The sequence below is a fragment of the Glandiceps talaboti genome, chromosome 3 (assembly GCF_964340395.1).
Source record: "Glandiceps talaboti chromosome 3, keGlaTala1.1, whole genome shotgun sequence".
Taxonomy (NCBI): domain Eukaryota; kingdom Metazoa; phylum Hemichordata; class Enteropneusta; family Spengelidae; genus Glandiceps; species Glandiceps talaboti.
The window spans coordinates 19071421-19089862 of record NC_135551.1 but is presented as its reverse complement, the minus strand read 5'-3'; the positions used below and the strand labels follow the sequence as shown (position 1 = coordinate 19089862).

Here is an 18442-nt window from a genome sequence, read left to right as displayed (position 1 = left end):
ATAAAAAAGTTCCAATGACAATTATGTTATTCTCACTGGAATGATGTGATATTTTGTATAGAACACATCAACTGTTTTTAATGTCAGTGCCCTTAATTTTCACATGCAGTTTACTTGACCATGAGTGATATTTCCACATCAGGATGGAAAGTGTACTCACCACAGGTGTCAGGCAGCATGAATTTTCGAGGCCTGATTATGTGTTACCTTATTTCAAATAAAAATAATACTATGCTGTTTTAGGTCCAAAAATCTATTTGATAAATATAGAAAGACAAGGTACATGAGCTGACAATGGCAGTACAATAGGTCAGGGGTCAGGTATCAATGGCAGTCAAACAAACCAATGTTTAGACATGTAGGTTATTTGTATGTATCGGGCACATGAACTTTTGAGGCCAGATAATGCCTAAAAAAAAATTGTTTGGTTCCAGGTACCCGACCCCACGTACCTATTTTTCCACTGCCAACCCTAAAAAATGTTTACGTAGTCAAAAAAAATCACAATAATTGTGAAGTCTTGGAACAAATAGTGGATGTGGAAACTGACATCAACTTTAAAAGACAATATAAAACTGTTCTCCCAATGGCTGTACATCTGATGGGAAGAAACCAATAACACAGAGACCATATGGAAAACAACGGAAAACATAACTACCTGAACTACACTCACACATGAAAAAAAAAATCAACAACAAAAAATGTACCAGTGTAATTGGAACCACACAATTATTTTTAGGCCTAAATATGTTTTATTTCTAATTAAAATGTTGTGCTATTTTTAGTCAGATACATGAACAGACAATGGCAGTACAGTAGATAGGGGGGTCAAACAAACCAATATTTAGACATGTACAAAATGTACATAGGTTGTATGTAGCACAAGTAGCCATAGACTAGCTGCTAGACCTCAGGTTTTCTTCTGGTAGATAAAATATGAGGGTGGAACCCCCAGGCTATCACCCTCACTAGTACGGTGACCGACCTTTGGTCACCTTCACAGTGTGCAGAATAGCCCAAGGGGTCTAGCGGCAAGACTAAAAGTAGTCACTGTTTATTGCTGGAGATTATAATGTTGGCTTTAAAGGGTAAAATATAAATTATTTCTAAATTTAACATCATTCTTAATACCAGAATTTTGTCACCTACATGTAGGCACCTCATAAAAATTATAATGATTTGTGTGTTTGGTCAACACCAAGATTTCTGTTCCATGTGTTAGACATACAGTACTACATTTGTATAGATGTGCATAGTCAACCTTCTTGTGTTATTTTGAATGAATGAATGAATGAATGAATGAATGAATGAATGAATGAAATTTATTTCACCAGATAACAAAAATTAGCTGCACTTCAAAAGATCATACATTTGATACAAATATACAAAATGAATACAAAAAGAAAATACGTAATTGATGTGGATCATGGAAATAGTTCAGCAGAACTACTCTTTTGATACTGTATTTTGAGAAGTAAAATGTTAGTACCTGGTACTGAGAAGTGCAATTTCTAGTTTATTAATCTAGTGTTTCCCCTTGAACGGAATGAGTTCAAACTTTGTAATCGGTAACTTGTGCAGCCTAGTGATATAGCCCATTATTTTTAAACATCCCCTTGTAAAGATAACACATTTCAAACAATGTCACGTGTCAAAAGTCGCACTTTTGATAGTCTGTTGAAATACATGCTTTACTACAAGTGTTATTGCTTTAGGGCTTGGACACCTGAGAAAGGTGGATATCTGCATAAAAACTGATATAGTTTCCCATAAATTATACCCTAATTTGGGGAGCGTCCATACAATGACTTACGGGTAGATTTTACCTACTTTAATACCTCCCTCAATATAAACAAGTTATACTCACTACAATAGAATATACTGTTTTAGTGTAAGCTACCTAACTTTTTAAATAGGATAGACTCTTTTATTTTGTAATTTTTTTAAATAACTTATTATAGATTAACTTTAAATTTGTATTCCAGAAAATGTTGCGTTGGTCTCAACTTACATGTAATAACTAGTATACAAATATACAATTTGTATTCTTGTCGTTTTAAGGTTTCAACTTTGTAATATGCCGTGTAATTTTTACATGATACTTTTTAACTCTGTTAATAATGTTTCCTAGATATTATAATCATTTAAAATCACAAAAATGTACACAAGAAATCAGATAAATTATACAGATGATCAAAATGTGAAATTTCATGCTTGTTCAGAAACAGGGTGGTGATTTGTGTGTGTGTGTGTGTGTGTGTGTGTGTGTGTGTGTGTGTGTGCAAGCGAGAGAGAGAAAGGGGGGGGGGGGTTGCTGTAATCTGTTGACATCAAGGAGCAGAACCCCTCAAGATCTCTTGTACCTGACCTCCGCAATTTATGCTTTTTCTGAATTCCATCCTTTAGCGGTAATCCATACCAATGCAGTGAACTGCAATATAAATATAGTACAAGGCCTCAGGCTCATTGACTATAAAATATGACATGCCATTCAGCCTAATGGGGCTTTCTGAAGTGGTGACCGATATTGCACCATGACAGATTGTATCTTATACAGACTATCACTGTACAGATCATTGCAAAAATATCAACAACAATAGTCCTATACTAGCTTGGTCATTGACTGAACAATACGTGTACTAACCCCCCACACTATTACTGGCCTTGAGTGACCTTTAGAAAAACCTAGTCTATCATTTTGACCTGATAACAGACTGTTTTAATTGCCACCTGTTACCAGTAAAAATTCACTGATGATGTATTTGTGGATTTGTCAAGGCAGAGAGTAGGTGTTTAAAGTGAATCTATGTTCCTCAGCTATTTATAGTGTGGTTCCCCCATCAAAATTATCAAACAAGGTGTGTAAATCTAGGATATGTAACTTTAACAAGATTTCCCTCTCTCTCTCTGTTACCAGGGTTCCCAGGCCTTAGTAAAACACTGTCTACACTGTATTTCACATATTCTGTTGTCTACTGCCCTCTATCAGCCAGCCAAAAGCAAACAAGTGTTTGTACTCGACACATACCATATTTTACATCAGAGGGTAAAATGAACTACATCATACATGTAGTCATGAATGAAAAAGTATAAAAAAAATTATCTTGTTGTCTACATTAATTTGAAATATGAAGTTCAAAATAGTTCAAAATATGTTATAAAGAGGAAAATATGATGTAAATTAGGTGATAGTCTATATTTGAAACTATCACACTGCTAAAGTTTATCTTGTAGATGTTAGCACCCTTTATCAACAGTCTGCCATGACATAAGGACCACATTACTTATACATGTGAAAACCACCTACCACCGATACACATATTTTCAATTTATTTACAATGAAATGTTTGCAATGACATCCATCATGACAGCATGACCTTGTAATGATACAAATGAAATGATATATTTGCCATAAATGTACAGAATTTTTAACAAAGTTCTTTAAATGAATTAGAGATAGATGAATAGAAATTACCTGCTGTATTATGCAGTAATATTTAACAAATGCGATCTGTGAAACCTACTGATGTGATCATTTTTGTGCACAACAATCTAGTAGAAAATGTATCCTCATGTGTTGTACAACTATGAAAATCTGTAAATCTTCATAGTATTAAACACACTCACAGAGCTGATAGAGTGCCTAGAAATGAAACCGCTGTTTTAGAGTGTATTACAGATCTTTTATCTTGTAATGTTACTAAAATTGTTAGACTAAAGTGTTAAGAATATACAGGAGAGAAATTTTTTAGATGGTGCATTTTAGAGACAGTATCCGTGAAGATGTTGGCTTGATACAAGTTGAAAGTGTTGAGACACTGATCTGGGATTGAAAATTAAGCCTTTAACATTACTGCTTGATCAAGGTCCATACTTGTCATGCTGCTAGACCCCTCGGGCTGTTATGCTCACTTTTTGAAGGCGGCCAAAGGTCGCCAGTGAGGGTGATAGCTCAGGTGTTCCACCCTCATATCTGTTGGAAGAAAGCTCGAGGTCTAGCAGCTAGACTATGTCCATACATACATGTACATTGTAGTAGATGGATGAAACATTGTTTTAAATTTATCATTCCAAGATGACAAATGGTCCTTGTTTATTCACCGGCCAGTTAATATTTATGTTTTGTACATTTCACCGTAATGTAAAAAATAGAAGTTGTTAAAGCTACCCTAGCTGTAACTTGAGTATTATTGTTGTTTTTGATCTGACAACTAACAACACTGAAAATGTTAAAATACCAATAATTTGACAGTGTACACATTAAATAAAGGTTGATTTTATCTAGTACAGTAGTAGGTTGAAATAAAGTTCATGAACGGTTGGCGCACTGATTTTAGAGTGTAGACCCAAAAACATCAATTTTGATTGGATTCATTTACTATGTGCACAGTCCAATGATACAAAAATATATTTAATCACGAGTGATTCAATACTTTCAGGGTATAGATATTACAATTATATTGCATCTAACAAAAGAGTTTTGAAAAAAAATGTGACAGTAACATGTACAGCTAGTACTGATGATGATGATAATAATAATAATGATAAAATATATTTATTCAGGGTAGCTCAAATAAGTGTTACAGTTTTAAAGTAAATGAAACACTTCTTTCCATTGAGTCCTTCAAGCATCACTACATTAACAATCATACATAATGATAAAAGTAGGTAAAGTGAAACTCAATACACTAAGCGAAAAGGTAGACGAAAGGAAATGCTATAAAATTTACGTACAGTCACAAACGGGAAAGTGAAACTGACAGACAAACACATCTATCAAAAATTAACATGTTGAACGATAAAATGCACACTTAAAGTTACCTACAATGTAACATATAGAGGAACAAGACAATTGAAAATACAGGTGACGACTTAGTGTGCGACTTTAACAGTTCTCAAAAGTGAAACATTAATGGCAAATCCATCTAATTTCAAGTATGAAGTGTCTGAATATAAACATGTGACTGCATAGTTGATTTTTTTGTTTTGTTGTAGGTTTGAAATGGAAATTTCCATTGTGTTTCTTTAAACAGAGTTAAAATTATAAGGTGTGAGTGGTAACACGTGGCGTATCACACGTAAAGTTTATTTAGTGACACACAAATGTTGTGGCGTTGTATAACATGTATCCATGCATGTCAAATAGACGACTGTTTTATTTTGTTAAGTGTTTAAACCCTTTGTGCCAGAAGGGAAAGAATTATGAATATGTGTAAGGGTTTAGGGAATGGTTAAAATAAACAAGAGAAGGGCTGCAGTGAAGATATTGCACCGACCCAACTTGCATAGTGCAGCGGAACACATCCTATGTTTTATATATATTAATTTTTGGTTAGATGTTAATTACAAATGCATTTTTTTAGTATTGTGGAGTAAAAATCGTAATATTCTTATCAGAAAATGTGCCATAACTTATAAGATAATGTTATTGATTTGCTAAAATACAGAATGTGCTCTGCCACAATAATCACTCGCTTGTTAGTCTAGTTCCTATACAATATCGTTACGATTTATACCTTCACTCATAGGCTACATGTAGTCAAAGTCGTTACTCTCGAAGTCCCGAGATGCATGAGATGTAATTTACAATTCATCCACAGCCACCCACACAGTCATTAACATCATGTCTTTGTTAATCAATAACACAATAACACAGTCCCCAATAAAGTTAGTGTTTGTTGGGGCAGTTACATTGACGTAATACCATATTTGGAGGCTCAGGATGCTACTTACAATGTATATATTGTTTACATCATTATAGCAGCGTAGGTTCACTGATTGGATGAACAACTTTCTGTGCTGATTGAGGGACATTGACCAGATTGGCATCCAGATTACTCACTTGTAAACGAACAATTACAACTGCAGTAGCTGTAATTGGGGTATTAATTTTTTCAATCAGACAACTAACAATATATTGACTTGAAATTGTTAAAATACCAATACAAAGACATAGTTTATTTCAAGTGAGTGATTACCTCAACATGCTGACAAAGATGTTCAGTCCAGTAATATGACAGAACCCCATGACACATGAGTGCAAGTGTGGTGTACTCTGGGTATTTTGCATGAGTGCTTGCAGTGTTCTCTGCACCCACACTTTCATGATTGTAGCAAGTACATTTGTAAAAGTGCAGCAGAAAACACTACAAGCACGAGTGCAAATACCCGAGTACCCCACACTGGTACTCCTGTGACATGGGGGCACTGTTTAATAGTATTGTTATACATGTAACATATGTTTATATGAAATTTGATTAAAATCATAAAAATCACAAAAATCATACAGCGTAATCACCTGATTTTGTGTGCGGCAAATGATTGTTTCGTTATTCGCATATCGTTTGCATACAATAATGTTTTCGGCATTGCACTGCAGTAAAAATACCACTACTATGTGTGCACTCAAGTGCAAGTAATCTCTGGTACATATGTAATAATACAGATACATGTATCTACATATTTTGTATCATGCTGGTATTGTGTGCGGTAAAAACCATAATGTGCTTAGCAGAGAATGTGCCATAACCCATAGGATTACACATGTGATTTTATTGAGTTGTTAATACAATACAGTCTGTTACATCTATGTCTGTATCCATTTTTTTAATCACTGGTATTGTTGGTCAAGTCTGAAAAAAAAAATTCTTTGGTTCCGATTATGCTCAATTTTAGAATAGAAAAGTAGATTTTTTATTCATTTATTTTTTTATAATTTTTTTTTTCATGTGAGTTCAGGTAGTTATATTTCCTTTTCTGTCCATATGGTCTCTGTGTTATTTATTTCTTCCATTCAGATGTACAGCCATTACAGATTGGAAGAACAGTTTTATATTGTCTTTTTTAAGTTGATGTCAGTTTCCATATCCACTATTTCTTATGAGAATTCACAATTTTTGCGATTTTATTTTATGTGTTCTCGATTGTGTAAAAAACAGTTTAGGGTCGGCAGTGAAAACTAGTTGGGGTAGGGTACTGGAACCAAACCATTTTTTAATTTTATTTTAGGCCTCACATTTTTAAACATTTGCATAAAATTATCAGAAAGGGTCATGTTTTATTGACCTTCTTTTTTGAAACTGTGGCAAATTCATTTGAAATAAAATTTGACCAGTATGCATGTTGTACTGTCATTAAAAAAAAAAAACATGAAATGAATGGTAAAAAATATTGAAGCTTGCAACTTGATAGTACTTTTTAGTAGCAAAGAGGAGTACATGTATTTGTATATTGTTGTGGTTTTGTCCTTGGTGATATACATATTCTGTCTCTATTAAAGCATATAGTGAGGTGTGTTTCATCAACCGACATGTATGTCATTAGATTTCATTTACTGATTGATATGAAATCTATTCAGTTGTGTCACACAATACATTTTGTACGTCATTTATATAGTTTTTTTAGTGTTTTTTTTACTGGTAACATAAATTTTTTATTTTTATTAAAAACAAGTCTACTAAAATTTGAATAGTGTTGCATCTAGTACCAAGATTTCAATATTATATTGAATTCAAACCATATGGATATCTTACTGAGATTGGGCTCAGTGCTCTAAAAATGCACTCTGTGTGTGTGTGTGTGTGTGTGTGTGTGTGTGTGTGTGTGTGTGTGTGTGTGTGTGTGTGTGTGAGTGTGAGCTCGAGAGAGATCTAGAAACAGAGACATGAACAGACTCAGGCAGACAGACAAATAGAGACTCAGACAGACAGAGACATAGATACAGACAAATGGAGACTCAGACAGACAGACACACACAGACAGACAGACACACAGACAAACATATAGATAGATAGATAGATAGATACAGACAAATGGAGACTCAGACAGACAGACACAGACAGACACAGAGACAGACAGACAGAGACAGACAGACAGACAAACATATAGATACAGACAAATGGAGACTCAGACAGACAGACAGGCAGGCAGAGATATATAGATACAGACTAATGGAGACTCAGACAGACAGACAGACAGACAGACAGAAGTTGTTTAAGGAATATAATGTATTTAAAAAACATTGAAATTTTACTTTCATTTCACCATTTTTAACATGCTTAGTAGTATAGTGAGTGAAAAGAGAGAAAGATGATGGCAGTGGAGGGAAACAATAGACAAACACATGGAATGAAAGATTGATTCTGAGAGACACAGTCAGGAATAGAGAAAGATGGTTTGAGAAATAGAAAGATCATATAGATGCCATTTCTCTTACAATACTAATTTATCTGTAACATTATGAACAGCATTTCAGCAACAGCCTTTGAGCAACAACAGCATAGCTGTGTAGCCTTCCACTGTAATAGAGACCATACAGTACAGACAAGCATATCGTTCAATGCTACCACAATTTGCATAACAAGTACATATTATATTCAGTGTCCAATAGCAAACAAGTCCTTGAGAAAAATTGATAGGTATCCATGGCAATCAAATGAAGTGTTAAGTGATTGCCCCTATAGTGCTTCTGCCCTCTATCTCTGGATCAATAACATATTCCAATAATTATGTGAGAGTTATGAACAGACGAACTCTGATATGATCTGATTAGATTAATACTGATTGGGTTACTTGTCTTCTGTGCTGTCATATGTACCAGCTGATGCATGCATCACGTACACACACATAGAATTATACGAATGAATGGCAAATCCGAATAACTAAAAAAATACTGGTAGTTGTGCTATACAGTGTACAGTAATAAATGTCACATGGTGTACATATATATTTAAGACCAGTTTGACAACATGGAGTTCAACAGCGGACGTGTTCACCAGGTAGGGTATTTATTGCTTGTCTTTTTTTTTTGGTATATATTCTGTTCCATTTATGCATTTATGTAGGTTACTGGTGTGTGAAATTTTATCAACAGGTCAGAATAATGGGAATATGGTATCAGACAACAGATGGTTATGACTTACGATTAACGGAGAGAATATTATCTATTTTTAGATAAAAAAAAGAAAACATATTTGTGATGTTGATAATGACTGGCAGGTGATAACATTTCTGTATGGGTGGGTCAGGGAGATTTCATCTGTATTTTAAAAAAAATGTTTGTACATACACATCATAATTGCAAAAAAGATAATTAATGTTGGGAAGTTTTATTAAATACTGGTTTTGTATAACAGACTTGTATCTCTTCTATTTGACCTCAAAGTCTCAGCGTAAAAATTTACTTATGCTGACAAGCTAGTCAGATTGACCTTTGCTTTATTTTGAAACCAAACGATTAAGCGACTGAATTTTTTTTTTAAATTCTGAACTGTCTAGATGTGCTGAATATGTGTATAAAAGTGAAATGCTCAGTAAGTACACAGTAAGTGTCACAATAGATTACTGTTAGTACATATAACTGTAACTTAGTGGCTATCTGTGGTTTCTAAATGGGTGAAGAGAGAACTTGAGAGTTTGTGAAGCAATGGATCTAGCATCAAGACTTACAAGGTAACTGTATCTAGGTGCCAACAGCATTTTGCAAAATTTCACGCTTGATGTTTCCAAATGTGTGAGAAGAGATCTTTTTGAATATTGAAGCCACGGATAGCCTTGAGATTATTATGTCAGTGTAACTAGGTGCCAACAGCTGTTTGCAAAAAATTCATTCGAATAATGTTTTAAGAGAAACAGAGATACTGATACATGTAACTTTTTGTTTTGTGATTAACTTCGTAATTGAAAATCTAAATAAGATTAGCTAATTTCTTAATTTCATTTAGTATCTTGTGTATGCAAATCAATTTTTTTTTGTTGATCAATCAAAATTAAACTCATTGCATTAATTACCAAGTTTATTACATTCAAAATATTTCTTTACTGTATAGAGTATATGTTAATTGTCATTTTTTAGCAAACACTAATTTAAATAACATATATGCAAATGTGTAAAACCCAGACTTACTATAAATATGTCAGTCGAAATTAAACCATTGCATCTGCTTCCAAGTTTACTTTATTCAAAATATATTTATTTTTTTACACTATGTATGTTGAATACATTTTTTAAGCAACTGCTAATGTAAATAAATTATTGCAAATGTGTAGACCATACTTGTGTTTTGATAGAAGTACTTTAATTTCTACTTCATATTTACATTTAGAATAATTTTCTCACTGGAAATAATTATGTATAATTTATCATTAGTGGCATTTAAATTTACTCATCGTTTGTGGAACACACACTTTACTGAGTTCTTTACTTTAGCCCTGATTTGTATTCATATCAGGGTACTTGCCAGACATTTGTAATGAGTTCTGTACTGTTACAGTACTACATACATATATGTGTATGTGCATGTGTGTGCACACACACACACACACACACACACACACACACCATACCACACCACACACACACACACACACACACACACCATACCACACCACACACACACACACACACACACACACACACACATACACACACACACACATGCACACACACACTCACTCACTCATTTAATCAATTGCACAACTCAGTCTGTTACAGAGAGCCCAGAATAGTGCCGCTCAACTCATCACCCGCCCCAAGAAGCATGATCATATCACACCAATACTACAACAACTACACTAGCTTCCAGTCACTTACAGAATACAATTCAAAATCCTGCTGATCACATATAAAGCGCTACATGGAAAGACCCCACATTACATTTCTGACCTCATTCAGCAAAGTAACCCAGGCAGATCACTCCGTTTAAGCCACAAACAACTACTCCACATACCCAAGACCAGACTCAAATCATATGGAGACCGGTCATTCTCACACTCATCTCCCACATTATGGAATCATCTCCCCCTTGACATTCGCACCGCACCTACTGTTGATATCTTCAAAGCCAAACTCAGAACTTATCTATTCCAAAGAGCATTCATGTGAACTGGGAGCGCCATTGGGCATCTTTTGATGGATATCAGGCACTTTATAAATTTGTGTTTATTATTATTATTATAATCATATCACCTACCATATGGCAAGTAATACCAGTTGCAATGCTTCATAAATTATACTGTTATATTACCTATATGACTACACTAATAATCAGTTGATAGATGTTATCAAACATAATTTGTTATGTTAGTTAGGCCAAACAAAAAAAATTGTGTGGTTCTGATAACACCAATTTCAAAACGGTGGGTAGGTAGGAAATTTTTATTATTTTATTATGATTTTGTGTGTGTGTGTGGTTCTTGTTGTTACAATATACGTCAAGGTTTCTCATCGATGTGTTCACATTTTCCATACGATAAGCAGAACACATTGTGTGCTACAATTCAGAATGCCAGGACTACATTCATGGCACCCGTACTAGTAATATTCTGTACAGTGCCCATTTATCAGCCCTTAATGTAAATTTTCAACAAATCTTTCCCCGTTCTTACTTTATACTCTTTAACCCTTTCAAATATTGGTTATTCTTGTAGATTTAAATGAGACTACACTGTAGTAACTTTTACACAGGTCTTTTGAATTGCCTGTTCACATTCACTCAGTGCATGCATCTATCAACGTTTGCTGTTCATGCTAGCTTTGTCTGCCTGTTGGCCTCACTTGATCATCGTCGCAAACCATGGCCTCTTTTATTGCACCGTCCAAAATGCGTCCATCATTTCTACTGTGCTCCCCAATTATAGATTTTTAGGACTTTTTGGGGGATAGTTGTATATGTGAGTACCCTGTATTTTTTCTGAATTGTGTTGCCGCAAACACGACAGGTGCAATGACTGGCCATAACATGAGCGGCCATTGTTGTTATGATCCTGAAATGCATTCTTTGAGAGACAGACCTATGATTGCTCAGATTATCATGATGTCATTGCTCATGAATATGTATTACGTATACATAGAATCCCACTTTCATAGGCGTAAGATGCCAGAGTCTCGTCATTTAGAAGTTCACGGAAGAAATAACAGCTCTGGTTTGTGAGAATGGATATTTTTGGCCTTGCATGAATTTTTCCTTGTGTGTGCACCTGAACGTAAGCATTCTGTGCACAACTCATGCATGGCAATGACGCAAATACAAAATGTTTGCCCCAGTCTAAAACACAGGTGAGTAAACTTCTACGTCAATAACTGCGGTATTTTCATGATTTTTAGAAGTCAAAAGTGTCGATCTGTGGCCAAAATACCTGTAGCTCTTGCTTTACTGAGTGGGAATAGTTAGGAAACCACAGACCCTATGACCAAACAAGATTGAACTCTCTCATGCTATGACACAATAATTGGTGTTTTGTTGACTATTCCATCTAAGACAATAGCCATGGGTATTTAGGCCAACGATCGACATGTTTGTCTTCTAAAATCATGATAATACCGTTATTGACGTAACAGTTACTCACCTGTATTGTAGACTTGGCACAAACATTTTGTACTTTATATATATATAATACATGGTATGTCATTACCACACATACGCTCTTAAGAGAAAGTTGTGAGCACAATGCTCACGTTCAGGCACACACGAGGAAAAATTCATGCGAGGCCAAAAATATCAAACATGCTAGATATTTGGCTCACATCCACAAATCACCAAATTTTCATTAAAAGTTGCCCGCACACGAGGAATTGGCGCAAGGAAATTGCCACGAGTGAAATTTTGCTCAGCTGATTCCTCTGGTGTGCGCCTGGCTTAATTAAGCTACAGTCAGAAAAACAGGAACAAATTTTTATTGGGCTTTTAATTCTTCCGACGGTGAGATGTTGTCAGTAGCATCACCACATAATTATAACCAACTCGGGGGATTGAGTTGTACAGTGTAAACATGATTACCATATTTAACATTGCTGCAGGAAATCATAATCTAATTTTAGGTTTGAATACAGCCATTATAGCAAAATGTCAGGCGTGGTAGAGGAAAAAACGAGAACAAGATCCTCACATGACTGGATTACAGGCCATGATTTTATTGTCATTGAGAGAAAGGAAATCTGGTATATGATTTGACACAGGAAAATGTATCATATGATAGATGGTACATACGTGTCTTTTAAAGCTTTATGAAACACTGGTTGATCATAGTGTAAATACTAGTTATAAAATATTGAAAAGCAGGTCAACATACAAGGCTTGAAATTAACTTTTTTTTCTTTGGTAGTCCTAGTGGGCTACCAATTTCAGAAATTGGTACCCCAAGGATTGTGACCTTACATGTAGTCCCATATCATTTTGCATATTCCTGAACTGAAAACAGATTTCCTCTATTGGAAATATATGTGTTATTAAGGGGCAACATCAAAAGTTCAATATGATATATCTAACTTAATTGCTTAAGTTAGGTCCCAGACCCCCCCCCCCCCCCCATCTAACTTAACTGACCTGAAATTGAAAATCGTTTCAGACTCATACTACATTTGTATATACTTCTACTTTCAAACAACGTACCAATATACTACTGAATTATAAATAAAAACAGAAAACCATTTTAACTGTGTACCGCTGATAAATCGGACCAAGTGTACGCAGTGTTATAAGCAGCCTTGAAATCGTACTAAATTTGCCAAGTATGACGTTAAATCGTTTTTGACGGTTGAGAAATTAATTTGGCCAAACCCCTCCCCCACCCCCAAACTTAAGCAATTAAGTTAGATATATTATATTGAACTTTTGATGTTGCCCCTAAAATACTTTCATGTCCATAAATCTTCCATCTTCATCACATAATCAGTAGTAGTCTGAGTGGGCTATTAGTTGCAAATTATAGTAGCCCCATGACAAGAATTGGTAGTCTGTGGAAATGGGACTACTGTTAATTTCGAGCCCTGCCATATCATATGCTAGTTGCTGTAAGTGGTTTTGAAACTTTTGCTGGGTCAATTTAGGCTGGCCGTGAATAGTAAGCAGACAAACTGAATACCATTAGTACATGTTTATACATGTACACGACCCAGTTCCTGTAAATATGTTACGCCTTTGTGGATGTCAGTTTCCAAAGATTTTGAATATAGTAATGCTATTTTCATGTTTGGTTGAAATGACCATATGGATGAGGATTGGGTATTTATTTTGGAATTTTTAATTTATAAAACAAGTTTATCATGGCGTCCCACTTGAAAAAAAGCAACGTGAAACAACATAATTATACCAAGTCCTTGTTTGTAATTCAATATAAATTGCAATAGATTAATATGTGTTAATGTTATCTTTGTTTGTACAATAACAAAACTTTTTTACACATCTTTTAGCATTTTGTAATGTCATGAGTTATAAACACTGACTTGGTCTACATTGTTTGACATTGATTTTTTCAATTAGGAAGCCATGGTGAAATTGGTTTGTAAATTAAAATCCAAAATAAATACCTAATCCATATGGTCATTGTAAAAAGAGTTTATCAATATTCTTAAATTAAAAAGTACCTTTCAGTTTGCTGGTCATATACCGGTAGTCGGGCTATGAATAGAAAGCTATCAAAATAAGGCCACATATTTGTACATGTATGTACGCTCAAAACTAGTTTTTGTCAATATATATTACAACTTTGTGGCAATATTTACAACAATTTTCAGTTGTGGAATTTTAGTGTTTTCAGGTTAAAAACAGCTTTGAAATATTCAACAGTTTAAAAAAAAATTACTTTTTAAGTGGTTTCATGGCATTTTTAGAAAAAAATTACGGGTAGGGGAAGGGGGTTTATGGAAATTGCATTTCTTAATTGGTACAAGTACTTGTTTACAAAAATAAAACAATCTTTTTTTTTTTGCCTGCTTCACTGCATTTCCCATTCAAAGGGGAAAAAAACACCACACTAAATGTATATTATCTTGTTTTGTGTTATTTTACACTTGTGTTGCTGAGTTCAGTCAAAAGATATCCAGGACATAATTTATTCCAACTTGTGTACTCAGACGAGTGGTACCATTCAATCAAATCAGGTTCTAATCACACATTGTTTAGCTTTTATCCAACTGCTTAGGAGTCCTCTACTGCTCTTAATATTGCTTTTGTAAACTTTTCATGCATGCAAAATCAATACACATTTCATTGTATATCCACCGGTATATACGTCATGTATACCGTATATTCCACGTTCACGTTTATGTCGTCTTTATAGCTGTTATCTCATCCAATTCCCATTTTAACTAGCTGTTGATCAGCACTGTCTCCGTAATTTTTAGCCTGTCTTGTTGTTATTTATGTTCTTTGATTATTGTATGTCAATTTTTGACCTGAGTGACTGAAAGCGATTTTCCATATGTACACTGTAGAAAATAAAGTTATTTCTATTCTATTCTATTTCTACAACTACCTGTTATACGGTATTCATATTCATTTTGAGGTCGTATATTAACTGGACAGAATATGTTCAGTTCTGAAAAAAGTTCCAGTTTTGTAACAAAAGGTAACTATGTTATATAACAAATTGATAATTCAGTGAACAGTTATTATATGAAAACAGACTGGTAGTTATTCAGTTATTCATAGACTCTGGTACCTCCATAGAAATGTTCACGTCTGAACAAAATTCATCTGTGATAACAAAAGACAACATACAATTTATTAGCAAACACATAAAAAACTAAAAAGTCATTAAACAGTTATTCGTGGAATGGTACCCTCATAGAGATCACAGAACTAAACATGAAAAATGAAGTGCTCACTTTTGAACAAAGACAACATACAATAATTACTATTGGAACACATGGAAACTAAAAATTCAATGAATAATTATTCACAGACTCAGGTACCTTCATATTGTAAAGGTTAAAACTGTCATTTGTAATCTTTAGTAGTATCTGTTTTCTGTTGTATGGGTTACCCAGTATAATTTCTAGGTTTCTCATTGTTACATGTTGAAATTGATTAGGTATGTCAGTGTAAAAAGAAAAAACATAGTAATTAAACTGTTCCAGTGTTTGTACATGTACATTTGATGATTCCATTCATAATCACACATTTAACTGTCTGGATACCTCAGACATTTAGACATTATTCCACAATCGTTTTCTTCATACATGCAGGTGAAGAAAATATGAGTAACTCAGACCGAAGGGGACTTTGTCACTACCAGTCACTACTTATATCACGAGTATTTTCCAGCTAAATGAAGCAAAATAATCGAGAATGATAAAAAAAATTTGCCCTAAAATCTGGACAAATAATGGCAATTTGGAAGGTTTCGGTTCATATTTTGAGCACCACAAAACCAGTGACGTAGAACGACCAGGGTATATATAATCCGTATTTTCTGTTCAAAGACAATAACTTGGCTTGAATGTGGTTACATTACATTACAACAGAAAGTGACAAGCATTCAAGTACCTTTATAAAACCTTGACTTCTTATTGATGATGATGACGGCAGCTTGCTTATGCTGTGATAACAGAAATGATAATAATTTCAGTGTCATTGCCAGCAGGCTTTTCACATGACACTGCCATTCACACATACGTGTACACTGGATCAGTTTGACCTCTAAAGAGATTGTATGTTTGTACACTCAAACCAATCAAAGACATAAAACTGAATTGTTTCGGAGCATCATCAGAAACCATAGCCTTGCTGCTTGACCCCCTCGAGCTATTTTATTCAATGTGAATGCGACCAAAGGTCGCTTGTGAGTGTGATAGCCTGGGGGGTTCCACCCTCATGTCTATCAGAGGAAAGCCCAATGATCTAGCAGCTAGACTACATAAACCACAGCCTCTTTTACACACTGTCCAAAATGCTTGTTTTTTTCAATGTGTCACAGAAGAAAAATATGGTCTGGTTTGTAAGAATGGTATGGAGAAATTCATAAAAGTTTGAACTAATATGTAGCATTTGATTCATGAGAGCAATCTGGGGGAAAAAATACAGAGAAAAATTCAAAAATGTCAGTTTGAGTCATGATTTTGCTGAAATTGAGAGACAAGCACAAGAATAGTCAACTGTATAAATTGTATGGTTATTATAAAAACAAACGATGAAAACATATTATCCATTAATATGAATAAAAGTATGGATTTTCAAAAGGAAAGATTGTGTATTATTTGCTCCAAAGAATGTTCCAAAGTGCCAATATTTTCCTAATTTTCCGTAAATTATGCTTGAGGAATTGTAATCATATTCCCTAATATTTTGTTGATTCATTCAGCTGGAAAATACTCGCAACCTATAAGTAAGGATTCATCTAGTTACTCATCTAGTTACTCATAGTAGCAAGGCCCCTTAGGTCACTTGTAATTTCCTTGACTGAACAAAGAAAAAAATATTGGGGGATCATATCAGAATGCGTACATGATGATGATAAAGTAATAATAGAACACACTATGCATAGTGTTTGTGCCTAAATCCAAGAAACCATTGTTATAAGAGGCACTTTAGAATGAAAAATTAAATAAAAAGGAAATCTGATTTAAAAGAAAGTCTACTATAAAAATGAGTCATCTACAGAATACTGTTTTTTGTAAATTTTTCATTACACACAAAATCAGTACATATATATGTACCAGTATATATATAACAATAACACACGTCATATATCAAAAACAAACTATAATTATAAAAATATTTAATATTCGTAATTCAAATTAAAAAAACAGACAATTTCACACATACTACATACCGTGTATGTCTTGTTATGCAGCCTGGGAGAAATTCATGTTAAATTAAACCACTTATATATGTAATTATTGTAAAAATTAGTCTTTGAAAATCAACTGAAGACTGTAAAATCACAAAATATTCTAGTAGCGAAAATATCTAGGTGTACAGTATTTACTCTCTTTCTTTTGCATCTTGATTAGTTTGAGTACCGTATGTTGCAAACTTATGTTTCCATAGTAACTTGACATTGTGAATACATTGTAGTAGATTTTCAAATAATCAAAAAAATTGCATATTAGGTTTGTAAATGTTAAATGATAAATTTTGTGCAATGAAGATCAGAATCAGAATAACTATGTTTTACTCACTGACTTACGTATACATATAAGGCCTATAAACAAAATTCGTTCGGTTCCGGTTACCTGACCCCCACCTAGTTTTTTGGTTCCGGTTACCTGACCCCCACCTAATTTTCCGGATCCGGTTACCTGACCCCTCCAAGTTTTTCACTGCCGACCCTAAAATTGTTTTCACATATTTGAGAAAAATGAAATAAAATCATGAAAATAATGAAGTCTCGCGAGGAATATTGGATGCAGAAACTGACATCAACTTAAAAAGACAATATAAAACTCAAATTTGATTAATATCTGATGTGGTGAAAGCGGCTAAATGCTTTATTTACCTCTATTTCCATCATTTTGTGACGTTTGTTTTTGTTCTGAGTGATCTCCACCTTTGAAGCCGCTTTCACCACATCAGATTTTAATCAGATTGTATAAAACTGTTCTTCCAATCTGTAATGGCTGTACATCTGATGAGAAGAAACCAATGACACATTGACCATATAGGAAAAGCGAAAATATTGGTGATAACCATGAAATTTATCAATTGTTTTATTTTTTGTATGA

The 18442-nt window shown here is 34.1% G+C and overlaps 1 protein-coding gene across 1 annotated transcript in view; it reads left to right on the top strand.

Moving 5' to 3' along the window:
- Positions 1-18442, top strand: part of LOC144433157 (uncharacterized) — a 40750-nt gene that overhangs the window by 5905 nt on the left and 16403 nt on the right. The window lies entirely within an intron of this gene.